This window comes from Crinia signifera, chromosome 7, assembly GCF_055691185.1.
Source record: "Crinia signifera chromosome 7, ASM5569118v1, whole genome shotgun sequence".
NCBI classification, from domain to species: domain Eukaryota; kingdom Metazoa; phylum Chordata; class Amphibia; order Anura; family Myobatrachidae; genus Crinia; species Crinia signifera.
In genome coordinates, this window is record NC_139223.1 from 107,269,899 (window position 1) to 107,293,316 (window position 23,418).

A 23,418-nucleotide genomic window follows, 5' to 3' on the forward strand; every position below is an offset into this window, starting at 1 on the left:
GCTGGCAATAAAAAGAAAAAGTTTCCAATTTAAATAGATAGAGAATAAAAACAATTTGCCAGTAATGTGAAAAAACCTACAGCAACTGGTGTTCCCATGTGGTCTCCCACCCAAGTACTAACCAGGCCCAACACTGCTTAGCTTCCAAGATCAGACGAGATTGGGCCTATCCAATGTGGTATGACTGTAGGTGAGATACATGCACTTTTTTGCCCTCTTCTACTTCTATCACCAGGTAAGCTAATAAAAAAGTTTCCTAACTGTTTTGGCTTAATGAAAAAAATCATGTTTTGGTAATGTAAAAAGACCTACAGGACATGATATTAGCAGGGGATCTTAAATGAAACTACTAAAGAGGCTCATACACTGTTTTGCTGCCAAAAGCAGTTGGAATTGGGCCTAAACAGTGTGGTAAGTCTTTAGGTGATGGCTATTGTGTCTGTTTGACCTCTTCCAAATGTCTGTACTGGCAATAAAAAGAAAAAGTTTCCAATTTATATAGCTAGAGAATAAAAACAATTTGCCAGTAATGTGAAAAAACCTACAGCACCAGGTGTTCCCATGTGGTCTCCCACCCAAGTACTAACCAGGCCCAACACTGCTTAGCTTCCAAGATCAGACGAGATTGGGCCTATCCAATGTGGTATGGCTATAGTGAGATACATGCTCTTTTTTGCCCTCTTCTCTTCTATCACCAGGTAAGCTAATAAAAAAGCTTCCTAACTGTTTTTGCTTACTGAAAAAAATCATGTGTTGGTAATGTAAAAAGACCTACAGGACATGATATTAGCAGGGGATCTTAAATTAAACTACTAAAGAGGCTCAACACTGTTTAGCTGCCAAAAGCAGTTGGAATTGGGCCTAAACAGTGTGGTAAGTCTTTAGGTGATGGCTATTGTGTCTGTTTGACCTCTTACAAATGTCTCTACAGGCAACAAAAAGAAAAAGTTTCCAATTTAAATAGCTAGAGAATAAAAACAATTTGTTAGTAATGTGAAAAAACCTACAGCACCTGGTGTTCCCATGTGGTCTCCCACCCAAGTACTAACCAGGCGCAACACTGCTTAGCTTCCAAGATCAGACGAGATTGGGCATATCCAATGTGGTATGGCTGTAGGTGAGATACAGGCACTTTTTTGCCCTCTTCTACTTCTATCACCAGGTAAGCTAATAAAAAAGTTTCGTAACTGTTTTTGCTTACTGAAAAAAATCATGTGTTGGCAATGTAAAAAGACCTACAGGACATGATATTAGCAGGGGATCTTAAATTAAACTACTAAAGAGGCTCAACACTGTTTAACTGCCAAAAGCAGTTGGAATTGGGCCTAAACAGTGTGGTAAGTCTTTAGGTGATGGCTATTGTGTATGTTTGACCTCTTCTAAATGTCTGTGCTGGCAATAAAAAGAAAAAGTTTCCAATTTAAATAGATAGAGAATAAAAACAATTTGCCAGTAATGTGAAAAAACCTACAGCACCTGGTGTTCCCATGTGGTCTCCCACCCAACTACTAACCAGGCCCAACACTGCTTAGCTTCCAAGATCAGACGAGATTGGGCATATCCAATGTGGTATGGCTGTAGGTGAGATACAGGCACTTTTTTGCCCTCTTCTACTTCTATCACCAGGTAAGCTAATAAAAAAGTTTCGTAACTGTTTTTGCTTACTGAAAAAAATCATATGTTGGCAATGTAAAAAGACCTACAGGACATGATATTAGCAGGGGATCTTAAATAAAACTACTAAAGAGGCTCAACACTGTTTAGCTGCCAAAAGCAGTTGGAATTGGGCCTAAACAGTTTGGTAAGTCTTTAGGTGATGGCTATTGTGTCTGTTTGACCTCTTACAAATGTCTCTACAGGCAATAAAAAGAAAAAGTTTCCAATTTAAATAGCTAGAGAATAAAAACAATTTGCCAGTAATGTGAAAAAACCTACAGCACCTGGTGTTCCCATGTGGTCTCCCACACAAGTACTAACCAGGCCCAACACTGCTTAGCTTCCAAGATCAGACGAGATTGGGCATATCCAATGTGGTATGGCTGTAGGTGAGATACAGGCACTTTTTTGCCCTCTTCTACTTCTATCACCAGGTAAGCTAATAAAAAAGTTTTGTAACTGTTTTTGCTTACTGAAAAAAATCATGTGTTGGCAATGTAAAAAGACCTACAGGACATGATATTAGCAGGGGATCTTAAATTAAACTACTAAAGAGGCTCATACACTGTTTAGCTGCCAAAAGCAGTTGGAATTGGGCCTAAACAGTGTGGTAAGTCTTTAGGTGATGGCTATTGTGTCTGTTTGACCTCTTCCAAATGTCTGTACTGGCAATAAAAAGAAAAAGTTTCCAATTTAAATAGCTAGAGAATAAAAACAATTTGCCAGTAATGTTAAAAAACCTACAGCACCAGGTGTTCCCATGTGGTCTCCCACCCAAGTACTAACCAGGCCCAACACTGCTTAGCTTCCAAGATCAGACAAGATTGGGCCTATCCAATGTGGTATAGCTGTAGGTGAGATACATGCTCTTTTTTGCCCTCTTCTCTTCTATCACCAGGTAAGCTAATAAAAAAGCTTCCTAACTGTTTTTGCTTACTGAAAAAAATCATGTGTTGGTAATGTAAAAAGACCTACAGGACATGATATTAGCAGGGGATCTTAAATTAAACTACTAAAGAGGCTCAACACTGTTTAGCTGCCAAAAGCAGTTGGAATTGGTCCTAAACAGTGTGGTAAGTCTTTAGGTGATGGCTATTGTGTCTGTTTGACCTCTTACAAATGTCTCTACAGGCAATAAAAAGAAAAAGTTTCCAATTTAAATAGCTAGAGAATAAAAACAATTTGCCAGTAATGTGAAAAAACCTACAGCACCTGGTGTTCCCATGAGGTCTCCCACCCAAGTACTAACCAGGCCCAACACTGCTTAGCTTCCAAGATCAGATGAGATTGGGCATATCCAATGTGGTATGGCTGTAGGTAAGATACAGGCACTTTTTTGCCCTCTTCTACTTCTATCACCAGGTAAGCTAATAAAAAAGTTTCGTAACTGTTTTTGCTTAATGAAAAAAATCATGTTTTGGTAATGTAAAAAGACCTACAGGACATGATATTAGCAGGGGATCTTAAATTAAACTACTAAAGAGGCTCATACACTGTTTAGCTGCCAAAAGCAGTTGGAATTGGGCCTAAACAGTGTGGTAAGTCTTTAGGTGATGGCTATTGTGTCTGTTTAAACTCTTCCAAATGTCTGTACTGGCAATAAAAAGAAAAAGTTTCCAATTTAAATAGCTAGAGAATAAAAACAATTTGCCAGTAATGTGAAAAAACCTACAGCACCAGGTGTTCCCATGTGGTCTCCCACCCAAGTACTAACCAGGCCCAACACTGCTTAGCTTCCAAGATCAGACGAGATTGGGCCTATCCAATGTGGTATGGCTGTAGGTGAGATACATGCTCTTTTTTGCCCTCTTCTCTTCTATCACCAGGTAAGCTAATAAAAAAGTTTCCTAACTGTTTTGGCTTAATGAAAAAAATCATGTGTTGGTAATGTAAAAAGACCTACAGGACATGATATTAGCAGGGGATCTTAAATTAAACTACTAAAGAGGCTCATACACTGTTTAGCTGCCAAAAGCAGTTGGAATTGGGCCTAAACAGTGTGGTAAGTCTTTAGGTGATGGCTATTGTGTCTGTTTGACCTCTTACAAATGTCTCTACAGGTAATAAAAAGAAAAAGTTTCCAATTTAAATAGCTAGAGAATAAAAACAATTTGCCAGTAATGTGAAAAAACCTACAGCACCTGGTGTTCCCATGTGGTCTCCCACCCAAGTACTAACCAGGCCCAACACTGCTTAGCTTCCAAGATCAGACGAGATTGGGCATATCCAATGTGGTATGGCTGTAGGTGAGATACAGGCCCTTTTTTGCCCTCTTCTACTTCTATCATCAGGTAAGCTAATAAAAAAGTTTCGTAACTGTTTTTGCTTACTGAAAAAAATCATGTGTTGGCAATGTAAAAAGACCTACAGGACATGATATTAGCAGGGGATCTTAAATTAAACTACTAAAGAGGCTCAACACTGTTTAGCTGCCAAAAGCAGTTGGAATTGGGCCTAAACAGTGTGGTAAGTCTTTAGGTTATGGCTATTGTGTATGTTTGACCTCTTCTAAATGTCTGTGCTGGCAATAAAAAGAAAAAGTTTCCAATTTAAATAGATAGAGAATAAAAACAATTTGCCAGTAATGTGAAAAAACCTACAGCAACTGGTGTTCCCATGTGGTCTCCTACCCAAGTACTAACCAGGCCCAACACTGCTTAGCTTCCAAGATCAGACGAGATTGGGCCTATCCAATGTGGTATGGCTGTAGGTGAGATACATGCACTTTTTTGCCCTCTTCTACTTCTATCACCAGGTAAGCTAATAAAAAAGTTTCCTAACTGTTTTGGCTTAATGAAAAAAATCATGTTTTGGTAATGTAAAAAGACCTACAGGACATGATATTAGCAGGGGATCTTAAATGAAACTACTAAAGAGGCTCATACACTGTTTAGCTGCCAAAAGCAGTTGGAATTGGGCCTAAACAGTGTGGTAAGTCTTTAGGTGATGGCTATTGTGTCTGTTTGACCTCTTCCAAATGTCTGTACTGGCAATAAAAAGAAAAAGTTTCCAATTTAAATAGCTAGAGAATAAAAACAATTTGCCAGTAATGTGAAAAAACCTACAGCACCAGGTGTTCCCATGTGGTCTCCCACCCAAGTACTAACCAGGCCCAACACTGCTTAGCTTCCAAGATCAGACAAGATTGGGCCTATCCAATGTGGTATGGCTGTAGGTGAGATACATGCTCTTTTTTGCCATCTTCTCTTCTATCACCAGGTAAGCTAATAAAAAAGCTTCCTAACTGTTTTTGCTTACTGAAAAAAATCATGTGTTGGTAATGTAAAAAGACCTACAGGACATGATATTAGCAGGGGATCTTAAATTAAACTACTAAAGAGGCTCAACACTGTTTAGCTGCCAAAAGCAGTTGGAATTGGGCCTAAACAGTGTGGTAAGTCTTTAGGTGATGGCTATTGTGTCTGTTTGACCTCTTCCAAATGTCTCTACAGGCAATAAAAAGAAAAAGTTTCCAATTTAAATAGCTAGAGAATAAAAACAATTTGCCAGTAATGTGAAAAAACCTACAGCACCTGGTGTTCCCATGTGGTCTCCCACCCAAGTACTAACCAGGCCCAACACTGCTTAGCTTCCAAGATCAGACGAGATTGGGCCTATCCAATGTGGTATGGCTGTAGGTGAGATACATGCACTTTTTTGCCCTCTTCTACTTCTATCACCAGGTAAGCTAATAAAAAAGTTTCCTAACTGTTTTGGCTTAATGAAAAAAATCATGTTTTGGTAATGTAAAAAGACCTACAGGACATGATATTAGCAGGGGATCTTAAATTAAACTACTAAAGAGGCTCATACACTGTTTAGCTGCCAAAAGCAGTTGGAATTGGGCCTAAACAGTGTGGTAAGTCTTTAGGTGATGGCTATTGTGTCTGTTTAAACTCTTCCAAATGTCTGTACTGGCAATAAAAAGAAAAAGTTTCCAATTTAAATAGCTAGAGAATAAAAACAATTTGCCAGTAATGTGAAAAAACCTACAGCACCAGGTGTTCCCATGTGGTCTCCCACCCAAGTACTAACCAGGCCCAACACTGCTTAGCTTCCAAGATCAGACGAGATTGGGCCTATCCAATGTGGTATGGCTGTAGGTGAGATACATGCTCTTTTTTGCCCTCTTCTCTTCTATCACCAGGTAAGCTAATAAAAAAGTTTCCTAACTGTTTTGGCTTAATGAAAAAAATCATGTGTTGGTAATGTAAAAAGACCTACAGGACATGATATTAGCAGGGGATCTTAAATTAAACTACTAAAGAGGCTCAACACTGTTTAGCTGCCAAAAGCAGTTGGAATTGGGCCTAAACAGTGTGGTAAGTCTTTAGGTTATGGCTATTGTGTATGTTTGACCTCTTCTAAATGTCTGTGCTGGCAATAAAAAGAAAAAGTTTCCAATTTAAATAGATAGAGAATAAAAACAATTTGCCAGTAATGTGAAAAAACCTACAGCAACTGGTGTTCCCATGTGGTCTCCTACCCAAGTACTAACCAGGCCCAACACTGCTTAGCTTCCAAGATCAGACGAGATTGGGCCTATCCAATGTGGTATGGCTGTAGGTGAGATACATGCACTTTTTTGCCCTCTTCTACTTCTATCACCAGGTAAGCTAATAAAAAAGTTTCCTAACTGTTTTGGCTTAATGAAAAAAATCATGTTTTGGTAATGTAAAAAGACCTACAGGACATGATATTAGCAGGGGATCTTAAATGAAACTACTAAAGAGGCTCATACACTGTTTAGCTGCCAAAAGCAGTTGGAATTGGGCCTAAACAGTGTGGTAAGTCTTTAGGTGATGGCTATTGTGTCTGTTTGACCTCTTCCAAATGTCTGTACTGGCAATAAAAAGAAAAAGTTTCCAATTTAAATAGCTAGAGAATAAAAACAATTTGCCAGTAATGTGAAAAAACCTACAGCACCAGGTGTTCCCATGTGGTCTCCCACCCAAGTACTAACCAGGCCCAACACTGCTTAGCTTCCAAGATCAGACGAGATTGGGCCTATCCAATGTGGTATGGCTGTAGGTGAGATACATGCTCTTTTTTGCCCTCTTCTCTTCTATCACCAGGTAAGCTAATAAAAAAGCTTCCTAACTGTTTTTGCTTACTGAAAAAAATCATGTGTTGGCAATGTAAAAAGACCTACATAACATGATATTAGCAGGGGATCTTAAATTAAACTACTAAAGAGGCTCAACACTGTTTAGCTGCCAAAAGCAGTTGGAATTGGGCCTAAACAGTGTGGTAAGTCTTTAGGTGATGGCTATTGTGTATGTTTGACCTCTTCTAAATGTCTGTGCTGGCAATAAAAAGAAAAAGTTTCCAATTTAAATAGATAGAGAATAAAAACAATTTGCCAGTAATGTGAAAAAACCTACAGCACCTGGTGTTCCCATGTGGTCTCCCACCCAAGTACTAACCAGGCCCAACACTGCTTAGCTTCCAAGATCAGACGAGATTGGGCCTATCCAATGTGGTATGGCTGTAGGTGAGATACATGCACTTTTTTGCCCTCTTCTACTTCTATCACCAGGTAAGCTAATAAAAAAGTTTCCTAACTGTTTTGGCTTAATGAAAAAAATCATGTGTTGGTAATGTAAAAAGACCTACAGGACATGATATTAGCAGGGGATCTTAAATTAAACTACTAAAGAGGCTCATACACTGTTTAGCTGCCAAAAGCAGTTGGAATTGGGCCTAAACAGTGATGGCTATTGTGTCTGTTTGACCTCTTACAAATGTCTCTACAGGTAATAAAAAGAAAAAGTTTTCAATTTAAATAGCTAGAGAATAAAAACAATTTGCCAGTAATGTGAAAAAACCTACAGCACCTGGTGTTCCCATGTGGTCTCCCACCCAAGTACTAACCAGGCCCAACACTGCTTAGCTTCCAAGATCAGACGAGATTGGGCATATCCAATGTGGTATGGCTGTAGGTGAGATACAGGCCCTTTTTTGCCCTCTTCTACTTCTATCATCAGGTAAGCTAATAAAAAAGTTTCGTAACTGTTTTTGCTTACTGAAAAAAATCATGTGTTGGCAATGTAAAAAGACCTACAGGACATGATATTAGCAGGGGATCTTAAATTAAACTACTAAAGAGGCTCAACACTGTTTAGCTGCCAAAAGCAGTTGGAATTGGGCCTAAACAGTGTGGTAAGTCTTTAGGTTATGGCTATTGTGTATGTTTGACCTCTTCTAAATGTCTGTGCTGGCAATAAAAAGAAAAAGTTTCCAATTTAAATAGATAGAGAATAAAAACAATTTGCCAGTAATGTGAAAAAACCTACAGCAACTGGTGTTCCCATGTGGTCTCCTACCCAAGTACTAACCAGGCCCAACACTGCTTAGCTTCCAAGATCAGACGAGATTGGGCCTATCCAATGTGGTATGGCTGTAGGTGAGATACATGCACTTTTTTGCCCTCTTCTACTTCTATCACCAGGTAAGCTAATAAAAAAGTTTCCTAACTGTTTTGGCTTAATGAAAAAAATCATGTTTTGGTAATGTAAAAAGACCTACAGGACATGATATTAGCAGGGGATCTTAAATGAAACTACTAAAGAGGCTCATACACTGTTTAGCTGCCAAAAGCAGTTGGAATTGGGCCTAAACAGTGTGGTAAGTCTTTAGTTGATGGCTATTGTGTCTGTTTGACCTCTTCCAAATGTCTGTACTGGCAATAAAAAGAAAAAGTTTCCAATTTAAATAGCTAGAGAATAAAAACAATTTGCCAGTAATGTGAAAAAACCTACAGCACCAGGTGTTCCCATGTGGTCTCCCACCCAAGTACTAACCAGGCCCAACACTGCTTAGCTTCCAAGATCAGACGAGATTGGGCCTATCCAATGTGGTATGGCTGTAGGTGAGATACATGCTCTTTTTTGCCCTCTTCTCTTCTATCACCAGGTAAGCTAATAAAAAAGCTTCCTAACTGTTTTTGCTTACTGAAAAAAATCATGTGTTGGCAATGTAAAAAGACCTACATAACATGATATTAGCAGGGGATCTTAAATTAAACTACTAAAGAGGCTCAACACTGTTTAGCTGCCAAAAGCAGTTGGAATTGGGCCTAAACAGTGTGGTAAGTCTTTAGGTGATGGCTATTGTGTATGTTTGACCTCTTCTAAATGTCTGTGCTGGCAATAAAAAGAAAAAGTTTCCAATTTAAATAGATAGAGAATAAAAACAATTTGCCAGTAATGTGAAAAAACCTACAGCACCTGGTGTTCCCATGTGGTCTCCCACCCAAGTACTAACCAGGCCCAACACTGCTTAGCTTCCAAGATCAGACGAGATTGGGCCTATCCAATGTGGTATGGCTGTAGGTGAGATACATGCACTTTTTTGCCCTCTTCTACTTCTATCACCAGGTAAGCTAATAAAAAAGTTTCCTAACTGTTTTGGCTTAATGAAAAAAATTATGTTTTGGTAATGTAAAAAGACCTACAGGACATGATATTAGCAGGGGATCTTAAATGAAACTACTAAAGAGGCTCATACACTGTTTAGCTGCCAAAAGCAGTTGGAATTGGGCCTAAACAGTGTGGTAAGTCTTTAGGTGATGGCTATTGTGTCTGTTTGACCTCTTCCAAATGTCTGTACTGGCAATAAAAAGAAAAAGTTTCCAATTTAAATAGCTAGAGAATAAAAACAATTTGCCAGTAATGTGAAAAAACCTACAGCACCAGGTGTTCCCATGTGGTCTCCCACCTAAGTACTAACCAGGCCCAACACTGCTTAGCTTCCAAGATCAGACGAGATTGGGCCTATCCAATGTGGTATGGCTGTAGGTGAGATACATGCTCTTTTTTGCCCTCTTCTCTTCTATCACCAGGTAAGCTAATAAAAAAGCTTCCTAACTGTTTTTGCTTACTGAAAAAAATCATGTATTGGTAATGTAAAAAGACCTACAGGACATGATATTAGCAGGGGATCTTAAATTAAACTACTAAAGAGGCTCAACACTGTTTAGCTGCCTAAAGCAGTTGGAATTGGGCCTAAACAGTGTGGTAAGTCTTTAGGTGATGGCTATTGTGTCTGATTGACCTCTTACAAATGTCTCTACAGGCAATAAAAAGAAAAAGTTTCCAATTTAAATAGCTAGAGAATAAAAACAATTTGCCAGTAATGTGAAAAAACCTACAGCAACTGGTGTTCCCATGTGGTCTCCCAGCCAAGTTCTAACCAGGCCCAACACTGCTTAGCTTCCAAGATCAGACGAGATTGGGCATATCCAATGTGGTATGGCTGTAGGTGAGGTACAGGCACTTTTTTGCCCTCTTCTACTTCTATCACCAGGTAAGCTAATAAAAAAATTTCGTAACTGTTTTTGCTTACTGAAAAAAATCATGTGTTGGCAATGTAAAAAGACCTACAGGACATGATATTAGCAGGGGATCTTAAATTAAACTACTAAAGAGGCTCAACACTGTTTAGCTGCCAAAAGCAGTTGGAATTGGGCCTAAACAGTGTGGTAAGTCTTTAGGTGATGGCTATTGTGTCTGTTTGACCTCTTACAAATGTCTCTACAGGCAATAAAAAGAAAAAGTTTCCAATTTAAATAGCTAGAGAATAAAAACAATTTGCCAGTAATGTGAAAAAACCTACAGCACCTGGTGTTCCCATGTGGTCTCCCACCCAAGTACTAACCAGGCCCAACACTGCTTAGCTTCCAAGATCAGACGAGATTGGGCATATCCAATGTGGTATGGCTGTAGGTGAGATACAGGCACTTTTTTGCCCTCTTCTACTTCTATCACCAGGTAAGCTAATAAAAAAGTTTCGTAACTGTTTTTGCTTACTGAAAAAAATCATGTGTTGGCAATGTAAAAAGACCTACAGGACATGATATTAGCAGGGGATCTTAAATTAAACTACTAAAGAGGCTCAACACTGTTTAGCTGCCAAAAGCAGTTAGAATTGGGCCTAAACAGTGTGGTAAGTCTTTAGGTGATGGCTATTGTGTATGTTTGACCTCTTCTAAATGTCTGTGCTGGCAATAAAAAGAAAAAGTTTCCAATTTAAATAGATAGAGAATAAAAACAATTTGCCAGTAATGTGAAAAAACCTACAGCACCTGGTATTCCCATGTGGTCTCCCACCCAAGTACTAACCAGGCCCAACACTGCTTAGCTTCCAAGATCAGACGAGATTGGGCCTATCCAATGTGGTATGGCTGTAGGTGAGATACATGCACTGTTTTGCCCTCTTCTACTTCTATCACCAGGTAAGCTAATAAAAAAGCTTCCTAACTGTTTTTGCTTACTGAAAAAAATCATGTGTTGGTAATGTAAAAAGACCTACAGGACATGATATTAGCAGGGGATCTTAAATGAAACTACTAAAGAGGCTCAACATTGTTTAGCTGCCAAAAGCAGTTGGAATTGGGCCTAAACAGTGTGGTAAGTCTTTAGGTGATGGCTATTGTGTCTGTTTGACCTCTTACAAATGTCTCTACAGGCAATAAAAAGAAAAAGTTTCCAATTTAAATAGCTAGAGAATAAAAACAATTTGCCAGTAATGTGAAAAAACCTACAGCACCTGGTGTTCCCATGTGGTCTCCCACCCAAGTACTAACCAGGCCCAACACTGCTTAGCTTCCAAGATCAGACGAGATTGGGCATATCCAATGTGGTATGGCTGTAGGTGAGATACAGGCACTTTTTTGCCCTCTTCTACTTCTATCACCAGGTAAGCTAATAAAAAAGTTTCGTAACTGTTTTTGCTTACTGAAAAAAATCATATGTTGGCAATGTAAAAAGACCTACAGGACATGATATTAGCAGGGGATCTTAAATTAAACTACTAAAGAGGCTCAACACTGTTTAGCTGCCAAAAGCAGTTGGAATTGGGCCTAAACAGTGTGGTAAGTCTTTAGGTGATGGCTATTGTGTCTGTTTGACCTCTTACAAATGTCTCTACAGGCAATAAAAAGAAAAAGTTTCCAATTTAAATAGCTAGAGAATAAAAACAAATTGCCAGTAATGTGAAAAAACCTACAGCACCTGGTGTTCCCATGTGGTCTCCCACACAAGTACTAACCAGGCCCAACACTGCTTAGCTTCCAAGATCAGACGAGATTGGGCCTATCCAATGTGGTATGGCTGTAGGTGAGATACATGCTCTTTTTTTCCCTCTTCTACTTCTATCACCAGGTAAGCTAATAAAAAAGCTTCGTAACTGTTTTTGCTTACTGAAAAAAATCATGTGTTGGCAATGTAAAAAGACCTACAGGACATGATATTAGCAGGGGATCTTAAATTAAACTACTAAAGAGGCTCAACACTGTTTAGCTGCCAAAAGCAGTTGGAATTGGGCCTAAACAGTGTGGTAAGTCTTTAGGTGATGGCTATTGTGTATGTTTGACCTCTTCTAAATGTCTGTGCTGGCAATAAAAAGAAAAAGTTTCCAATTTAAATAGATAGAGAATAAAAACAATTTGCCAGTAATGTGAAAAAACCTACAGCACCTGGTGTTCCCATGTGGTCTCCCACCCAAGTACTAACCAGGCCCAACACTGCTTAGCTTCCAAGATCAGACGAGATTGGGCCTATCCAATGTGGTATGGCTGTAGGTGAGATACATGCACTTTTTTGCCCTCTTCTACTTCTATCACCAGGTAAGCTAATAAAAAAGTTTCCTAACTGTTTTGGCTTAATGAAAAAAATTATGTTTTGGTAATGTAAAAAGACCTACAGGACATGATATTAGCAGGGGATCTTAAATGAAACTACTAAAGAGGCTCATACACTGTTTAGCTGCCAAAAGCAGTTGGAATTGGGCCTAAACAGTGTGGTAAGTCTTTAGGTGATGGCTATTGTGTCTGTTTGACCTCTTCCAAATGTCTGTACTGGCAATAAAAAGAAAAAGTTTCCAATTTAAATAGCTAGAGAATAAAAACAATTTGCCAGTAATGTGAAAAAACCTACAGCACCAGGTGTTCCCATGTGGTCTCCCACCTAAGTACTAACCAGGCCCAACACTGCTTAGCTTCCAAGATCAGACGAGATTGGGCCTATCCAATGTGGTATGGCTGTAGGTGAGTTACGTGCTTTTTTTTGCCCTCTTCTCTTCTATCACCAGGTAAGCTAATAAAAAAGCTTCCTAACTGTTTTTGCTTACTGAAAAAAATCATGTATTGGTAATGTAAAAAGACCTACAGGACATGATATTAGCAGGGGATCTTAAATTAAACTACTAAAGAGGCTCAACACTGTTTAGCTGCCTAAAGCAGTTGGAATTGGGCCTAAACAGTGTGGTAAGTCTTTAGGTGATGGCTATTGTGTCTGATTGACCTCTTACAAATGTCTCTACAGGCAATAAAAAGAAAAAGTTTCCAATTTAAATAGCTAGAGAATAAAAACAATTTGCCAGTAATGTTAAAAACCCTACAGCACCAGGTGTTCCCATGTGGTCTCCCACCCAAGTACTAACCAGGCCCAACACTGCTTAGCTTCCAAGATCAGACGAGATTGGGCCTATCCAATGTGGTATGGCTGTAGGTGAGATACATGCTCTTTTTTGCCCTCTTCTCTTCTATCACCAGGTAAGCTAATAAAAAAGCTTCCTAACTGTTTTTGCTTACTGAAAAAAATCATGTGTTGGCAATGTAAAAAGACCTACATAACATGATATTAGCAGGGGATCTTAAATTAAACTACTAAAGAGGCTCAACACTGTTTAGCTGCCAAAAGCAGTTGGAATTGGGCCTAAACAGTGTGGTAAGTCTTTAGGTGATGGCTATTGTGTATGTTTGACCTCTTCTAAATGTCTGTGCTGGCAATAAAAAGAAAAAGTTTCCAATTTAAATAGATAGAGAATAAAAACAATTTGCCAGTAATGTGAAAAAACCTACAGCACCTGGTGTTCCCATGTGGTCTCCCACCCAAGTACTAACCAGGCCCAACACTGCTTAGCTTCCAAGATCAGACGAGATTGGGCCTATCCAATGTGGTATGGCTGTAGGTGAGATACATGCACTTTTTTGCCCTCTTCTACTTCTATCACCAGGTAAGCTAATAAAAAAGTTTCCTAACTGTTTTGGCTTAATGAAAAAAATTATGTTTTGGTAATGTAAAAAGACCTACAGGACATGATATTAGCAGGGGATCTTAAATGAAACTACTAAAGAGGCTCATACACTGTTTAGCTGCCAAAAGCAGTTGGAATTGGGCCTAAACAGTGTGGTAAGTCTTTAGGTGATGGCTATTGTGTCTGTTTGACCTCTTCCAAATGTCTGTACTGGCAATAAAAAGAAAAAGTTTCCAATTTAAATAGCTAGAGAATAAAAACAATTTGCCAGTAATGTGAAAAAACCTACAGCACCAGGTGTTCCCATGTGGTCTCCCACCTAAGTACTAACCAGGCCCAACACTGCTTAGCTTCCAAGATCAGACGAGATTGGGCCTATCCAATGTGGTATGGCTGTAGGTGAGATACATGCTCTTTTTTGCCCTCTTCTCTTCTATCACCAGGTAAGCTAATAAAAAAGCTTCCTAACTGTTTTTGCTTACTGAAAAAAATCATGTATTGGTAATGTAAAAAGACCTACAGGACATGATATTAGCAGGGGATCTTAAATTAAACTACTAAAGAGGCTCAACACTGTTTAGCTGCCTAAAGCAGTTGGAATTGGGCCTAAACAGTGTGGTAAGTCTTTAGGTGATGGCTATTGTGTCTGATTGACCTCTTACAAATGTCTCTACAGGCAATAAAAAGAAAAAGTTTCCAATTTAAATAGCTAGAGAATAAAAACAATTTGCCAGTAATGTGAAAAAACCTACAGCAACTGGTGTTCCCATGTGGTCTCCCAGCCAAGTTCTAACCAGGCCCAACACTGCTTAGCTTCCAAGATCAGACGAGATTGGGCATATCCAATGTGGTATGGCTGTAGGTGAGGTACAGGCACTTTTTTGCCCTCTTCTACTTCTATCACCAGGTAAGCTAATAAAAAAGTTTCGTAACTGTTTTTGCTTACTGAAAACAATCATTTGTTGGCAATGTAAAAAGACCTACAGGACATGATATTAGCAGGGGATCTTAAATTAAACTACTAAAGAGGCTCAACACTGTTTAGCTGCCAAAAGCAGTTGGAATTGGGCCTAAACAGTGTGGTAAGTCTTTAGGTGATGGCTATTGTATCTGTTTGACCTCTTACAAATGTCTCTACAGGCAATAAAAAGAAAAAGTTTCCAATTTAAATAGCTAGAGAATAAAAACAATTTGCCAGTAATGTGAAAAAACCTACAGCACCTGGTGTTCCCATGTGGTCTCCCACCCAAGTACTAACCAGGCCCAACACTGCTTAGCTTCCAAGATCAGACGAGATTGGGCATATCCAATGTGGTATGGCTGTAGGTGAGATACAGGCACTTTTTTGCCCTCTTCTACTTCTATCACCAGGTAAGCTAATAAAAAAGTTTCGTAACTGTTTTTGCTTACTGAAAAAAATCATGTGTTGGCAATGTAAAAAGACCTACAGGACATGATATTAGCAGGGGATCTTAAATTAAACTACTAAAGAGGCTCAACACTGTTTAGCTGCCAAAAGCAGTTAGAATTGGGCCTAAACAGTGTGGTAAGTCTTTAGGTGATGGCTATTGTGTATGTTTGACCTCTTCTAAATGTCTGTGCTGGCAATAAAAAGAAAAAGTTTCCAATTTAAATAGATAGAGAATAAAAACAATTTGCCAGTAATGTGAAAAAACCTACAGCACCTGGTGTTCCCATGTGGTCTCCCACCCAAGTACTAACCAGGCCCAACACTGCTTAGCGTCCAAGATCAGACGAGATTGGGCCTATCCAATGTGGTATGGCTGTAGGTGAGATACATGCACTGTTTTGCCCTCTTCTACTTCTATCACCAGGTAAGCTAATAAAAAAGCTTCCTAACTGTTTTTGCTTACTGAAAAAAATCATGTGTTGGTAATGTAAAAAGACCTACAGGACATGATATTAGCAGGGGATCTTAAATGAAACTACTAAAGAGGCTCAACATTGTTTTGCTGCCAAAAGCAGTTGGAATTGGGCCTAAACAGTGTGGTAAGTCTTTAGGTGATGGCTATTGTGTCTGTTTGACCTCTTCCAAATGTCTCTACAGGCAATAAAAAGAAAAAGTTTCCAATTTAAATAGCTAGAGAATAAAAACAATTTGCCAGTAATGTGAAAAAACCTACAGCACCTGGTGTTCCCATGTGGTCTCCCACCCAAGTACTAACCAGGCCCAACACTGCTTAGCTTCCAAGATCAGACGAGATTGGGCATATCCAATGTGGTATGGCTGTAGGTGAGATACAGGCACTTTTTTGCCCTCTTCTACTTCTATCACCAGGTAAGCTAATAAAAAAGTTTCGTAACTGTTTTTGCTTACTGAAAAAAATCATATGTTGGCAATGTAAAAAGACCTACAGGACATGATATTAGCAGGGGATCTTAAATTAAACTACTAAAGAGGCTCAACACTGTTTAGCTGCCAAAAGCAGTTGGAATTGGGCCTAAACAGTGTGGTAAGTCTTTAGGTGATGGCTATTGTGTCTGTTTGACCTCTTACAAATGTCTCTACAGGCAATAAAAAGAAAAAGTTTCCAATTTAAATAGCTAGAGAATAAAAACAATTTGCCAGTAATGTGAAAAAACCTACAGCACCTGGTGTTCCCATGTGGTCTCCCACACAAGTACTAACCAGGCCCAACACTGCTTAGCTTCCAAGATCAGACGAGATTGGGCATATCCAATGTGGTATGGCTGTAGGTGAGATACAGGCACTTTTTTGCCCTCTTCTACTTCTATCACCAGGTAAGCTAATAAAAAAGTTTCGTAACTGTTTTTGCTTACTGAAAAAAATCATGTGTTGGCAATGTAAAAAGACCTACAGGACATGATATTAGCAGGGGATCTTAAATTAAACTACTAAAGAGGCTCATACACTGTTTAGCTGCCAAAAGCAGTTGGAATTGGGCCTAAACAGTGTGGTAAGTCTTTAGGTGATGGCTATTGTGTCTGTTTGACCTCTTCCAAATGTCTGTACTGGCAATAAAAAGAAAAAGTTTCCAATTTAAATAGCTAGAGAATAAAAACAATTTGCCAGTAATGTTAAAAAACCTACAGCACCAGGTGTTCCCATGTGGTCTCCCACCCAAGTACTAACCAGGCCCAACACTGCTTAGCTTCCAAGATCAGACGAGATTGGGCCTATCCAATGTGGTATGGCTGTAGGTGAGATACATGCTCTTTTTTGCCCTCTTCTCTTCTATCACCAGGTAAGCTAATAAAAAAGCTTCCTAACTGTTTTTGCTTACTGAAAAAAATCATGTGTTGGCAATGTAAAAAGACCTACATAACATGATATTAGCAGGGGATCTTAAATTAAACTACTAAAGAGGCTCAACACTGTTTAGCTGCCAAAAGCAGTTGGAATTGGGCCTAAACAGTGTGGTAAGTCTTTAGGTGATGGCTATTGTGTATGTTTGACCTCTTCTAAATGTCTGTGCTGGCAATAAAAAGAAAAAGTTTCCAATTTAAATAGATAGAGAATAAAAACAATTTGCCAGTAATGTGAAAAAACCTACAGCACCTGGTGTTCCCATGTGGTCTCCCACCTAAGTACTAACCAGGCCCAACACTGCTTAGCTTCCAAGATCAGACGAGATTGGGCCTATCCAATGTGGTATGGCTGTAGGTGAGATACATGCACTTTTTTGCCCTCTTCTACTTCTATCACCAGGTAAGCTAATAAAAAAGTTTCCTAACTGTTTTGGTTTAATGAAAAAAATTATGTTTTGGTAATGTAAAAAGACCTACAGGACATGATATTAGCAGGGGATCTTAAATGAAACTACTAAAGAGGCTCATACACTGTTTAGCTGCCAAAAGCAGTTGGAATTGGGCCTAAACAGTGTGGTAAGTCTTTAGGTGATGGCTATTGTGTCTGTTTGACCTCTTCCAAATGTCTGTACTGGCAATAAAAAGAAAAAGTTTCCAATTTAAATAGCTAGAGAATAAAAACAATTTGCCAGTAATGTGAAAAAACCTACAGCAACTGGTGTTCCCATGTGGTCTCCCAGCCAAGTTCTAACCAGGCCCAACACTGCTTAGCTTCTAAGATCAGACGAGATTGGGCATATCCAATGTGGTATGGCTGTAGGTGTGGTACAGGCACTTTTTTGCCCTCTTCTACTTCTATCACCAGGTAAGCTAATAAAAAAGTTTCGTAACTGTTTTTGCTTACTGAAAAAAATCATGTGTTGGCAATGTAAAAAGACCTACAGGACATGATATTAGCAGGGGATCTTAAATTAAACTACTAAAGAGGCTCAACACTGTTTAGCTGCCAAAAGCAGTTGGAATTGGGCCTAAACAGTGTGGTAAGTCTTTAGGTGATGGCTATTGTGTCTGTTTGACCTCTTACAAATGTCTCTACAGGCAATAAAAAGAAAAAGTTTCCAATTTAAATAGCTAGAGAATAAAAACAATTTGCCAGTAATGTGAAAAAACCTACAGCACCTGGTGTTCCCATGTGGTCTCCCACCCAAGTACTAACCAGGCCCAACACTGCTTAGCTTCCAAGATCAGACGAGACTGGGCATATCCAATGTGGTACGGCTGTAGGTGAGATACAGGCACTTTTTTGCCCTCTTCTACTTCTATCACCAGGTAAGCTAATAAAAAAGTTTCGTAACTGTTTTTGCTTACTGAAAAAAATCATGTGTTGGCAATGTAAAAAGACCTACAGGACATGATATTAGCAGGGGATCTTAAATTAAACTACTAAAGAGGCTCAACACTGTTTAGCTGCCAAAAGCAGTTAGAATTGGGCCTAAACAGTGTGGTAAGTCTTTAGGTGATGGCTATTGTGTATGTTTGACCTCTTCTAAATGTCTGTGCTGGCAATAAAAAGAAAAAGTTTCCAATTTAAATAGATAGAGAATAAAAACAATTTGCCAGTAATGTGAAAAAACCTACAGCACCTGGTGTTCCCATGTGGTCTCCCACCCAAGTACTAACCAGGCCCAACACTGCATAGCTTCCAAGATCAGACGAGATTGGGCCTATCCAATGTGGTATGGCTGTAGGTGAGATACATGCACTGTTTTGCCCTCTTCTACTTCTATCACCAGGTAAGCTAATAAAAAAGCTTCCTAACTGTTTTTGCTTACTGAAAAAAATCATGTGTTGGTAATGTAAAAAGACCTACAGGACATGATATTAGCAGGGGATCTTAAATGAAACTACTAAAGAGGCTCAACATTGTTTAGCTGCCAAAAGCAGTTGGAATTGGGCCTAAACAGTGTGGTAAGTCTTTAGGTGATGGCTATTGTGTCTGTTTGACCTCTTACAAATGTCTCTACAGGCAATAAAAAGAAAAAGTTTCCAATTTAAATAGCTAGAAGAATAAAAACAATTTGCCAGTAATGTGAAAAAACCTACAGCACCTGGTGTTCCCATGTGGTCTCCCACCCAAGTACTAACCAGGCCCAACACTGCTTAGCTTCCAAGATCAGACGAGATTGGGCATATCCAATGTGGTATGGCTGTAGGTGAGATACAGGCACTTTTTTGCCCTCTTCTACTTCTATCACCAGGTAAGCTAATAAAAAAGTTTCGTAACTGTTTTTGCTTACTGAAAAAAATCATATGTTGGCAATGTAAAAAGACCTACAGGACATGATATTAGCAGGGGATCTTAAATTAAACTACTAAAGAGGCTCAACACTGTTTAGCTGCCAAAAGCAGTTGGAATTGGGCCTAAACAGTGTGGTAAGTCTTTAGGTGATGGCTATTGTGTCTGTTTGACCTCTTACAAATGTCTCTACAGGCAATAAAAAGAAATAGTTTCCAATTTAAATAGCTAGAGAATAAAAACAATTTGCCAGTAATGTGAAAAAACCTACAGCACCTGGTGTTCCCATGTGGTCTCCCACACAAGTACTAACCAGGCCCAACACTGCTTAGCTTCCAAGATCAGACGAGATTGGGCATATCCAATGTGGTATGGCTGTAGGTGAGATACAAGCACTTTTTTGCCCTCTTCTACTTCTATCACCAGGTAAGCTAATAAAAAAGTTTCGTAACTGTTTTTGCTTACTGAAAAAAATCATGTGTTGGCAATGTAAAAAGACCTACAGGACATGATATTAGCAGGGGATCTTAAATTAAACTACTAAAGAGGCTCATACACTGTTTAGCTGCCAAAAGCAGTTGGAATTGGGCCTAAACAGTGTGGTAAGTCTTTAGGTGATGGCTATTGTGTCTGTTTGACCTCTTCCAAATGTCTGTACTGGCAATAAAAAGAAAAAGTTTCCAATTTAAATAGCTAGAGAATAAAAACAATTTGCCAGTAATGTTAAAAAACCTACAGCACCAGGTGTTCCCATGTGGTCTCCCACCCAAGTACTAACCAGGCCCAACACTGCTTAGCTTCCAAGATCAGACAAGATTGGGCCTATCCAACGTGGTATGGCTGTAGGTGAGATACATGCTCTTTTTTGCCCTCTTCTCTTCTATCACCAGGTAAGCTAATAAAAAAGCTTCCTAACTGTTTTTGCTTACTGAAAAAAATCATGTGTTGGTAATGTAAAAAGACCTACAGGACATGATATTAGCAGGGGATCTTAAATTAAACTACTAAAGAGGCTCAACACTGTTTAGCTGCCAAAAGCAGTTGGAATTGGGCCTAAACAGTGTGGTAAGTCTTTAGGTGATGGCTATTGTGTCTGTTTGACCTCTTACAAATGTCTCTACAGGCAATAAAAAGAAAAAGTTTCCAATTTAAATAGCTAGAGAATAAAAACAATTTGCCAGTAATGTGAAAAAACCTAAAGCACCTGGTGTTCCCATGAGGTCTCCCACCCAAGTACTAACCAGGCCCAACACTGCTTAGCTTCCAAGATCAGACAAGATTGGGCATATCCAATGTGGTATGGCTGTAGGTGAGATACAGGCACTTTTTTGCCCTCTTCTACTTCTATCACCAGGTAAGCTAATAAAAAAGTTTCGTAACTGTTTTTGCTTACTGAAAAAAATCATGTGTTGGCAATGTAAAAAGACCTACATAACATGATATGAGCAGGGGATCTTAAATTAAACTACTAAAGAGGCTCAACACTGTTTAGCTGCCAAAAGCAGTTGGAATTGGGCCTAAACAGTGTGGTAAGTCTTTAGGTGATGGCTATTGTGTATGTTTGACCTCTTCTAAATGTCTGTGCTGGCAATAAAAAGAAAAAGTTTCCAATTTAAATAGATAGAGAATAAAAACAATTTGCCAGTAATGTGAAAAAACCTACAGCACCTGGTGTTCCCATGTGGTCTCCCACCCAAGTACTAACCAGGCCCAACACTGCTTAGCTTCCAAGATCAGACGAGATTGGGCCTATCCAATGTGGTATGGCTGTAGGTGAGATACATGCACTTTTTTGCCCTCTTCTACTTCTATCACCAGGTAAGCTAATAAAAAAGTTTCCTAACTGTTTTGGCTTAATGAAAAAAATCATGTGTTGGCAATGTAAAAAGACCTACAGGACATGATATTAGCAGGGGATCTTAAATTAAACTACTAAAGAGGCTCAACACTGTTTAGCTGCCAAAAGCAGTTAGAATTGGGCCTAAACAGTGTGGTAAGTCTTTAGGTGATGGCTATTGTGTATGTTTGACCTCTTCTAAATGTCTGTGCTGGCAATAAAAAGAAAAAGTTTCCAATTTAAATAGCTAGAGAATAAAAACAATTTGCCAGTAATGTGAAAAAACCTACAGCACCTGGTGTTCCCATGTGGTCTCCCACCCAAGTACTAACCAGGCCCAACACTGCTTAGCTTCCAAGATCAGACGAGATTGGGCATATCCAATGTGGTATGGCTGTAGGTGAGATACAGGCACTTTTTTGCCCTCTTCTACTTCTATCACCAGGTAAGCTAATAAAAAAGTTTCGTAACTGTTTTTGCTTACTGACAAAAATCATGTGTTGGCAATGTAAAAAGACCTACAGGACATGATATTAGCAGGGGATCTTAAATTAAACTACTAAAGAGGCTCAACACTGTTTAGCTGCCAAAAGCAGTTGGAATTGGGCCTAAACAGTGTGGTAAGTCTTTAGGTGATGGCTATTGTGTATGTTTGACCTCTTCTAAATGTCTGTGCTGGCAATAAAAAGAAAAAGTTTCCAATTTAAATAGATAGAGAATAAAAACAATTTGCCAGTAATGTGGAAAAAACCTACAGCACCAGGTGTTCCCATGTGGTCTCCCACCCAAGTACTAACCAGGCCCAACACTGCTTAGCTTCCAAGATCAGACGAGATTGGGCCTATCCAATGTGGTATGGCTGTTGGTGAGATACATGCTCTTTTTTGCCCTCTTCTCTTCTATCACCAGGTAAGCTAATAAAAAAGCTTCCTAACTGTTTTTGCTTACTGAAAAAAATCATGTGTTGGTAATGTAAAAAGACCTACAGGACATGATATTAGCAGGGGATCTTAAATTAAACTACTAAAGAGGCTCAACACTGTTTAGCTGCCAAAAGCAGTTGGAATTGGGCCTAAACAGTGTGGTAAGTCTTTAGGTGATGGCTATTGTGTCTGTTTGACCTCTTCTAAATGTCTGTGCTGGCAATAAAAAGAAAAAGTTTCCAATTTAAATAGCTAGAGAATAAAAACAATTTGCCAGTAATGTGAAAAAACCTACAGTACCTGGTGTTCCCATGTGGTCTCCCACCCAAGTACTAACCAGGCCCAACACTGCCTAGCTTCCAAGATCAGACGAGATTGGGCATATCCAATGTGGTATGGCTGTAGGTGAGATACAGGCACTTTTTTGCCCTCTTCTACTTCTATCACCAGGTAAGCTAATAAAAAAGTTTCGTAACTGTTTTTGCTTACTGAAAAAAATCATGTGTTGGCAATGTAAAAAGACCTACAGGACATGATTTTACCAGGGGATCTTAAATTAAACTACTAAAGAGGCTCAACACTGTTTAGCTGCCAAAAGCAGTTGGAATTGGGCCTAAACAGTGTGGTAAGTCTTTAGGTGATGGCTATTGTGTATGTTTGACCTCTTCTAAATGTCTGTGCTGGCAATAAAAAGAAAAAGTTTCCAATTTAAATAGATAGAGAATAAAAACAATTTGCCAGTAATGTGAAAAAACCTACAGCAACTGGTGTTCCCATGTGGTCTCCCACCCAAGTACTAACCAGGCCCAACACTGCTTAGCTTCCAAGATCAGACGAGATTGGGCCTATCCAATGTGGTATGGCTGTAGGTGAGATACATGCACTTTTTTGCCCTTTTCTACTTCTATCACCAGGTAAGCTAATAAAAAAGTTTCCTAACTGTTTTGGCTTAATGAAAAAAATCATGTTTTGGTAATGTAAAAATACCTACAGGACATGATATTAGCAGGGGATCTTAAATGAAACTACTAAAGAGGCTCATACACTGTTTAGCTGCCAAAAGCAGTTGGAATTGGGCCTAAACAGTGTGGTAAGTCTTTAGGTGATGGCTATTGTGTCTGTTTGACCTCTTCCAAATGTCTGTACTGGCAATAAAAAGAAAAAGTTTCCAATTTAAATAGCTAGAGAATAAAAACAATTTGCCAGTAATGTTAAAAAACCTACAGCACCAGGTGTTCCCATGTGGTCTCCCACCCAAGTACTAACCAGGCCCAACACTGCTTAGCTTCCAAGATCAGACAAGATTGGGCCTATCCAACGTGGTATGGCTGTAGGTGAGATACATGCTCTTTTTTGCCCTCTTCTCTTCTATCACC

General features: G+C 39.1%; 45 non-coding genes and 6 pseudogenes across 45 annotated transcripts; all 51 read right to left on the bottom strand.

The window, feature by feature from the left end:
- Nucleotides 1-73: 73 nt before the first annotated feature.
- On the bottom strand, nt 74-192 carry LOC146024394 (5S ribosomal RNA). Its single transcript, XR_014453777.1, has one exon. It is a non-coding gene; the product is annotated as a 5S ribosomal RNA (ribosomal RNA).
- Nucleotides 193-538: 346 nt separating this feature from the next.
- On the bottom strand, nt 539-657 carry LOC146024560 (5S ribosomal RNA). Its single transcript, XR_014453935.1, has one exon. It is a non-coding gene; the product is annotated as a 5S ribosomal RNA (ribosomal RNA).
- Nucleotides 658-1,000: 343 nt separating this feature from the next.
- LOC146023424 (5S ribosomal RNA) lies at nt 1,001-1,119 on the bottom strand. The gene has a single exon (XR_014452843.1). It is a non-coding gene; the product is annotated as a 5S ribosomal RNA (ribosomal RNA).
- A 345-nt stretch (nt 1,120-1,464) lies between these two features.
- Nucleotides 1,465-1,583, bottom strand: LOC146022119 (5S ribosomal RNA). Its single transcript, XR_014451587.1, has one exon. It is a non-coding gene; the product is annotated as a 5S ribosomal RNA (ribosomal RNA).
- Nucleotides 1,584-1,928: 345 nt separating this feature from the next.
- LOC146021641 (5S ribosomal RNA) lies at nt 1,929-2,047 on the bottom strand. Its single transcript, XR_014451119.1, has one exon. It is a non-coding gene; the product is annotated as a 5S ribosomal RNA (ribosomal RNA).
- Nucleotides 2,048-2,393: 346 nt separating this feature from the next.
- On the bottom strand, nt 2,394-2,512 carry LOC146024186 (5S ribosomal RNA). The gene has a single exon (XR_014453576.1). It is a non-coding gene; the product is annotated as a 5S ribosomal RNA (ribosomal RNA).
- Nucleotides 2,513-2,856: 344 nt separating this feature from the next.
- On the bottom strand, nt 2,857-2,975 carry LOC146022737 (5S ribosomal RNA). Its single transcript, XR_014452181.1, has one exon. It is a non-coding gene; the product is annotated as a 5S ribosomal RNA (ribosomal RNA).
- Nucleotides 2,976-3,321: 346 nt separating this feature from the next.
- Nucleotides 3,322-3,440, bottom strand: LOC146022387 (5S ribosomal RNA). Its single transcript, XR_014451845.1, has one exon. It is a non-coding gene; the product is annotated as a 5S ribosomal RNA (ribosomal RNA).
- Nucleotides 3,441-3,785: 345 nt separating this feature from the next.
- Nucleotides 3,786-3,904, bottom strand: LOC146024087 (5S ribosomal RNA). Its single transcript, XR_014453481.1, has one exon. It is a non-coding gene; the product is annotated as a 5S ribosomal RNA (ribosomal RNA).
- A 345-nt stretch (nt 3,905-4,249) lies between these two features.
- On the bottom strand, nt 4,250-4,368 carry LOC146024804 (5S ribosomal RNA; annotated as a pseudogene).
- A 346-nt stretch (nt 4,369-4,714) lies between these two features.
- Nucleotides 4,715-4,833, bottom strand: LOC146023708 (5S ribosomal RNA). The gene has a single exon (XR_014453116.1). It is a non-coding gene; the product is annotated as a 5S ribosomal RNA (ribosomal RNA).
- Nucleotides 4,834-5,177: 344 nt separating this feature from the next.
- LOC146022067 (5S ribosomal RNA) lies at nt 5,178-5,296 on the bottom strand. Its single transcript, XR_014451535.1, has one exon. It is a non-coding gene; the product is annotated as a 5S ribosomal RNA (ribosomal RNA).
- A 346-nt stretch (nt 5,297-5,642) lies between these two features.
- On the bottom strand, nt 5,643-5,761 carry LOC146022388 (5S ribosomal RNA). The gene has a single exon (XR_014451846.1). It is a non-coding gene; the product is annotated as a 5S ribosomal RNA (ribosomal RNA).
- Nucleotides 5,762-6,105: 344 nt separating this feature from the next.
- Nucleotides 6,106-6,224, bottom strand: LOC146024805 (5S ribosomal RNA; annotated as a pseudogene).
- Nucleotides 6,225-6,570: 346 nt separating this feature from the next.
- Nucleotides 6,571-6,689, bottom strand: LOC146022390 (5S ribosomal RNA). Its single transcript, XR_014451848.1, has one exon. It is a non-coding gene; the product is annotated as a 5S ribosomal RNA (ribosomal RNA).
- Nucleotides 6,690-7,033: 344 nt separating this feature from the next.
- LOC146022068 (5S ribosomal RNA) lies at nt 7,034-7,152 on the bottom strand. Its single transcript, XR_014451536.1, has one exon. It is a non-coding gene; the product is annotated as a 5S ribosomal RNA (ribosomal RNA).
- A 329-nt stretch (nt 7,153-7,481) lies between these two features.
- On the bottom strand, nt 7,482-7,600 carry LOC146024098 (5S ribosomal RNA). Its single transcript, XR_014453492.1, has one exon. It is a non-coding gene; the product is annotated as a 5S ribosomal RNA (ribosomal RNA).
- A 345-nt stretch (nt 7,601-7,945) lies between these two features.
- Nucleotides 7,946-8,064, bottom strand: LOC146024807 (5S ribosomal RNA; annotated as a pseudogene).
- Nucleotides 8,065-8,410: 346 nt separating this feature from the next.
- On the bottom strand, nt 8,411-8,529 carry LOC146022391 (5S ribosomal RNA). The gene has a single exon (XR_014451849.1). It is a non-coding gene; the product is annotated as a 5S ribosomal RNA (ribosomal RNA).
- A 344-nt stretch (nt 8,530-8,873) lies between these two features.
- Nucleotides 8,874-8,992, bottom strand: LOC146022069 (5S ribosomal RNA). Its single transcript, XR_014451537.1, has one exon. It is a non-coding gene; the product is annotated as a 5S ribosomal RNA (ribosomal RNA).
- Nucleotides 8,993-9,338: 346 nt separating this feature from the next.
- On the bottom strand, nt 9,339-9,457 carry LOC146022772 (5S ribosomal RNA). Its single transcript, XR_014452213.1, has one exon. It is a non-coding gene; the product is annotated as a 5S ribosomal RNA (ribosomal RNA).
- A 344-nt stretch (nt 9,458-9,801) lies between these two features.
- LOC146024923 (5S ribosomal RNA) lies at nt 9,802-9,920 on the bottom strand (annotated as a pseudogene).
- A 345-nt stretch (nt 9,921-10,265) lies between these two features.
- LOC146024111 (5S ribosomal RNA) lies at nt 10,266-10,384 on the bottom strand. Its single transcript, XR_014453503.1, has one exon. It is a non-coding gene; the product is annotated as a 5S ribosomal RNA (ribosomal RNA).
- A 345-nt stretch (nt 10,385-10,729) lies between these two features.
- LOC146021602 (5S ribosomal RNA) lies at nt 10,730-10,848 on the bottom strand. Its single transcript, XR_014451081.1, has one exon. It is a non-coding gene; the product is annotated as a 5S ribosomal RNA (ribosomal RNA).
- Nucleotides 10,849-11,193: 345 nt separating this feature from the next.
- LOC146024122 (5S ribosomal RNA) lies at nt 11,194-11,312 on the bottom strand. Its single transcript, XR_014453514.1, has one exon. It is a non-coding gene; the product is annotated as a 5S ribosomal RNA (ribosomal RNA).
- A 345-nt stretch (nt 11,313-11,657) lies between these two features.
- Nucleotides 11,658-11,776, bottom strand: LOC146023372 (5S ribosomal RNA). Its single transcript, XR_014452793.1, has one exon. It is a non-coding gene; the product is annotated as a 5S ribosomal RNA (ribosomal RNA).
- A 345-nt stretch (nt 11,777-12,121) lies between these two features.
- On the bottom strand, nt 12,122-12,240 carry LOC146022070 (5S ribosomal RNA). Its single transcript, XR_014451538.1, has one exon. It is a non-coding gene; the product is annotated as a 5S ribosomal RNA (ribosomal RNA).
- A 346-nt stretch (nt 12,241-12,586) lies between these two features.
- On the bottom strand, nt 12,587-12,705 carry LOC146022773 (5S ribosomal RNA). Its single transcript, XR_014452214.1, has one exon. It is a non-coding gene; the product is annotated as a 5S ribosomal RNA (ribosomal RNA).
- A 344-nt stretch (nt 12,706-13,049) lies between these two features.
- On the bottom strand, nt 13,050-13,168 carry LOC146023466 (5S ribosomal RNA). Its single transcript, XR_014452882.1, has one exon. It is a non-coding gene; the product is annotated as a 5S ribosomal RNA (ribosomal RNA).
- Nucleotides 13,169-13,512: 344 nt separating this feature from the next.
- Nucleotides 13,513-13,631, bottom strand: LOC146022071 (5S ribosomal RNA). The gene has a single exon (XR_014451539.1). It is a non-coding gene; the product is annotated as a 5S ribosomal RNA (ribosomal RNA).
- Nucleotides 13,632-13,977: 346 nt separating this feature from the next.
- On the bottom strand, nt 13,978-14,096 carry LOC146022774 (5S ribosomal RNA). The gene has a single exon (XR_014452215.1). It is a non-coding gene; the product is annotated as a 5S ribosomal RNA (ribosomal RNA).
- Nucleotides 14,097-14,440: 344 nt separating this feature from the next.
- LOC146024924 (5S ribosomal RNA) lies at nt 14,441-14,559 on the bottom strand (annotated as a pseudogene).
- Nucleotides 14,560-14,904: 345 nt separating this feature from the next.
- On the bottom strand, nt 14,905-15,023 carry LOC146024135 (5S ribosomal RNA). The gene has a single exon (XR_014453526.1). It is a non-coding gene; the product is annotated as a 5S ribosomal RNA (ribosomal RNA).
- A 345-nt stretch (nt 15,024-15,368) lies between these two features.
- LOC146023397 (5S ribosomal RNA) lies at nt 15,369-15,487 on the bottom strand. The gene has a single exon (XR_014452817.1). It is a non-coding gene; the product is annotated as a 5S ribosomal RNA (ribosomal RNA).
- A 345-nt stretch (nt 15,488-15,832) lies between these two features.
- On the bottom strand, nt 15,833-15,951 carry LOC146024146 (5S ribosomal RNA). Its single transcript, XR_014453537.1, has one exon. It is a non-coding gene; the product is annotated as a 5S ribosomal RNA (ribosomal RNA).
- A 345-nt stretch (nt 15,952-16,296) lies between these two features.
- On the bottom strand, nt 16,297-16,415 carry LOC146021642 (5S ribosomal RNA). Its single transcript, XR_014451120.1, has one exon. It is a non-coding gene; the product is annotated as a 5S ribosomal RNA (ribosomal RNA).
- Nucleotides 16,416-16,761: 346 nt separating this feature from the next.
- On the bottom strand, nt 16,762-16,880 carry LOC146022392 (5S ribosomal RNA). The gene has a single exon (XR_014451850.1). It is a non-coding gene; the product is annotated as a 5S ribosomal RNA (ribosomal RNA).
- A 344-nt stretch (nt 16,881-17,224) lies between these two features.
- Nucleotides 17,225-17,343, bottom strand: LOC146022727 (5S ribosomal RNA). Its single transcript, XR_014452171.1, has one exon. It is a non-coding gene; the product is annotated as a 5S ribosomal RNA (ribosomal RNA).
- A 346-nt stretch (nt 17,344-17,689) lies between these two features.
- LOC146025109 (5S ribosomal RNA) lies at nt 17,690-17,808 on the bottom strand (annotated as a pseudogene).
- A 345-nt stretch (nt 17,809-18,153) lies between these two features.
- On the bottom strand, nt 18,154-18,272 carry LOC146023301 (5S ribosomal RNA). The gene has a single exon (XR_014452724.1). It is a non-coding gene; the product is annotated as a 5S ribosomal RNA (ribosomal RNA).
- Nucleotides 18,273-18,617: 345 nt separating this feature from the next.
- LOC146023974 (5S ribosomal RNA) lies at nt 18,618-18,736 on the bottom strand. The gene has a single exon (XR_014453373.1). It is a non-coding gene; the product is annotated as a 5S ribosomal RNA (ribosomal RNA).
- Nucleotides 18,737-19,082: 346 nt separating this feature from the next.
- LOC146024157 (5S ribosomal RNA) lies at nt 19,083-19,201 on the bottom strand. The gene has a single exon (XR_014453548.1). It is a non-coding gene; the product is annotated as a 5S ribosomal RNA (ribosomal RNA).
- Nucleotides 19,202-19,546: 345 nt separating this feature from the next.
- On the bottom strand, nt 19,547-19,665 carry LOC146021643 (5S ribosomal RNA). Its single transcript, XR_014451121.1, has one exon. It is a non-coding gene; the product is annotated as a 5S ribosomal RNA (ribosomal RNA).
- A 346-nt stretch (nt 19,666-20,011) lies between these two features.
- Nucleotides 20,012-20,130, bottom strand: LOC146024097 (5S ribosomal RNA). Its single transcript, XR_014453491.1, has one exon. It is a non-coding gene; the product is annotated as a 5S ribosomal RNA (ribosomal RNA).
- A 344-nt stretch (nt 20,131-20,474) lies between these two features.
- LOC146024194 (5S ribosomal RNA) lies at nt 20,475-20,593 on the bottom strand. Its single transcript, XR_014453584.1, has one exon. It is a non-coding gene; the product is annotated as a 5S ribosomal RNA (ribosomal RNA).
- Nucleotides 20,594-20,938: 345 nt separating this feature from the next.
- Nucleotides 20,939-21,057, bottom strand: LOC146022072 (5S ribosomal RNA). Its single transcript, XR_014451540.1, has one exon. It is a non-coding gene; the product is annotated as a 5S ribosomal RNA (ribosomal RNA).
- Nucleotides 21,058-21,402: 345 nt separating this feature from the next.
- LOC146024168 (5S ribosomal RNA) lies at nt 21,403-21,521 on the bottom strand. The gene has a single exon (XR_014453559.1). It is a non-coding gene; the product is annotated as a 5S ribosomal RNA (ribosomal RNA).
- A 346-nt stretch (nt 21,522-21,867) lies between these two features.
- Nucleotides 21,868-21,986, bottom strand: LOC146023307 (5S ribosomal RNA). The gene has a single exon (XR_014452729.1). It is a non-coding gene; the product is annotated as a 5S ribosomal RNA (ribosomal RNA).
- A 344-nt stretch (nt 21,987-22,330) lies between these two features.
- LOC146023789 (5S ribosomal RNA) lies at nt 22,331-22,449 on the bottom strand. The gene has a single exon (XR_014453194.1). It is a non-coding gene; the product is annotated as a 5S ribosomal RNA (ribosomal RNA).
- Nucleotides 22,450-22,794: 345 nt separating this feature from the next.
- Nucleotides 22,795-22,913, bottom strand: LOC146024140 (5S ribosomal RNA). The gene has a single exon (XR_014453531.1). It is a non-coding gene; the product is annotated as a 5S ribosomal RNA (ribosomal RNA).
- Nucleotides 22,914-23,259: 346 nt separating this feature from the next.
- On the bottom strand, nt 23,260-23,378 carry LOC146024100 (5S ribosomal RNA). Its single transcript, XR_014453493.1, has one exon. It is a non-coding gene; the product is annotated as a 5S ribosomal RNA (ribosomal RNA).
- Between the last annotated feature and the right edge of the window lie 40 nt (nt 23,379-23,418).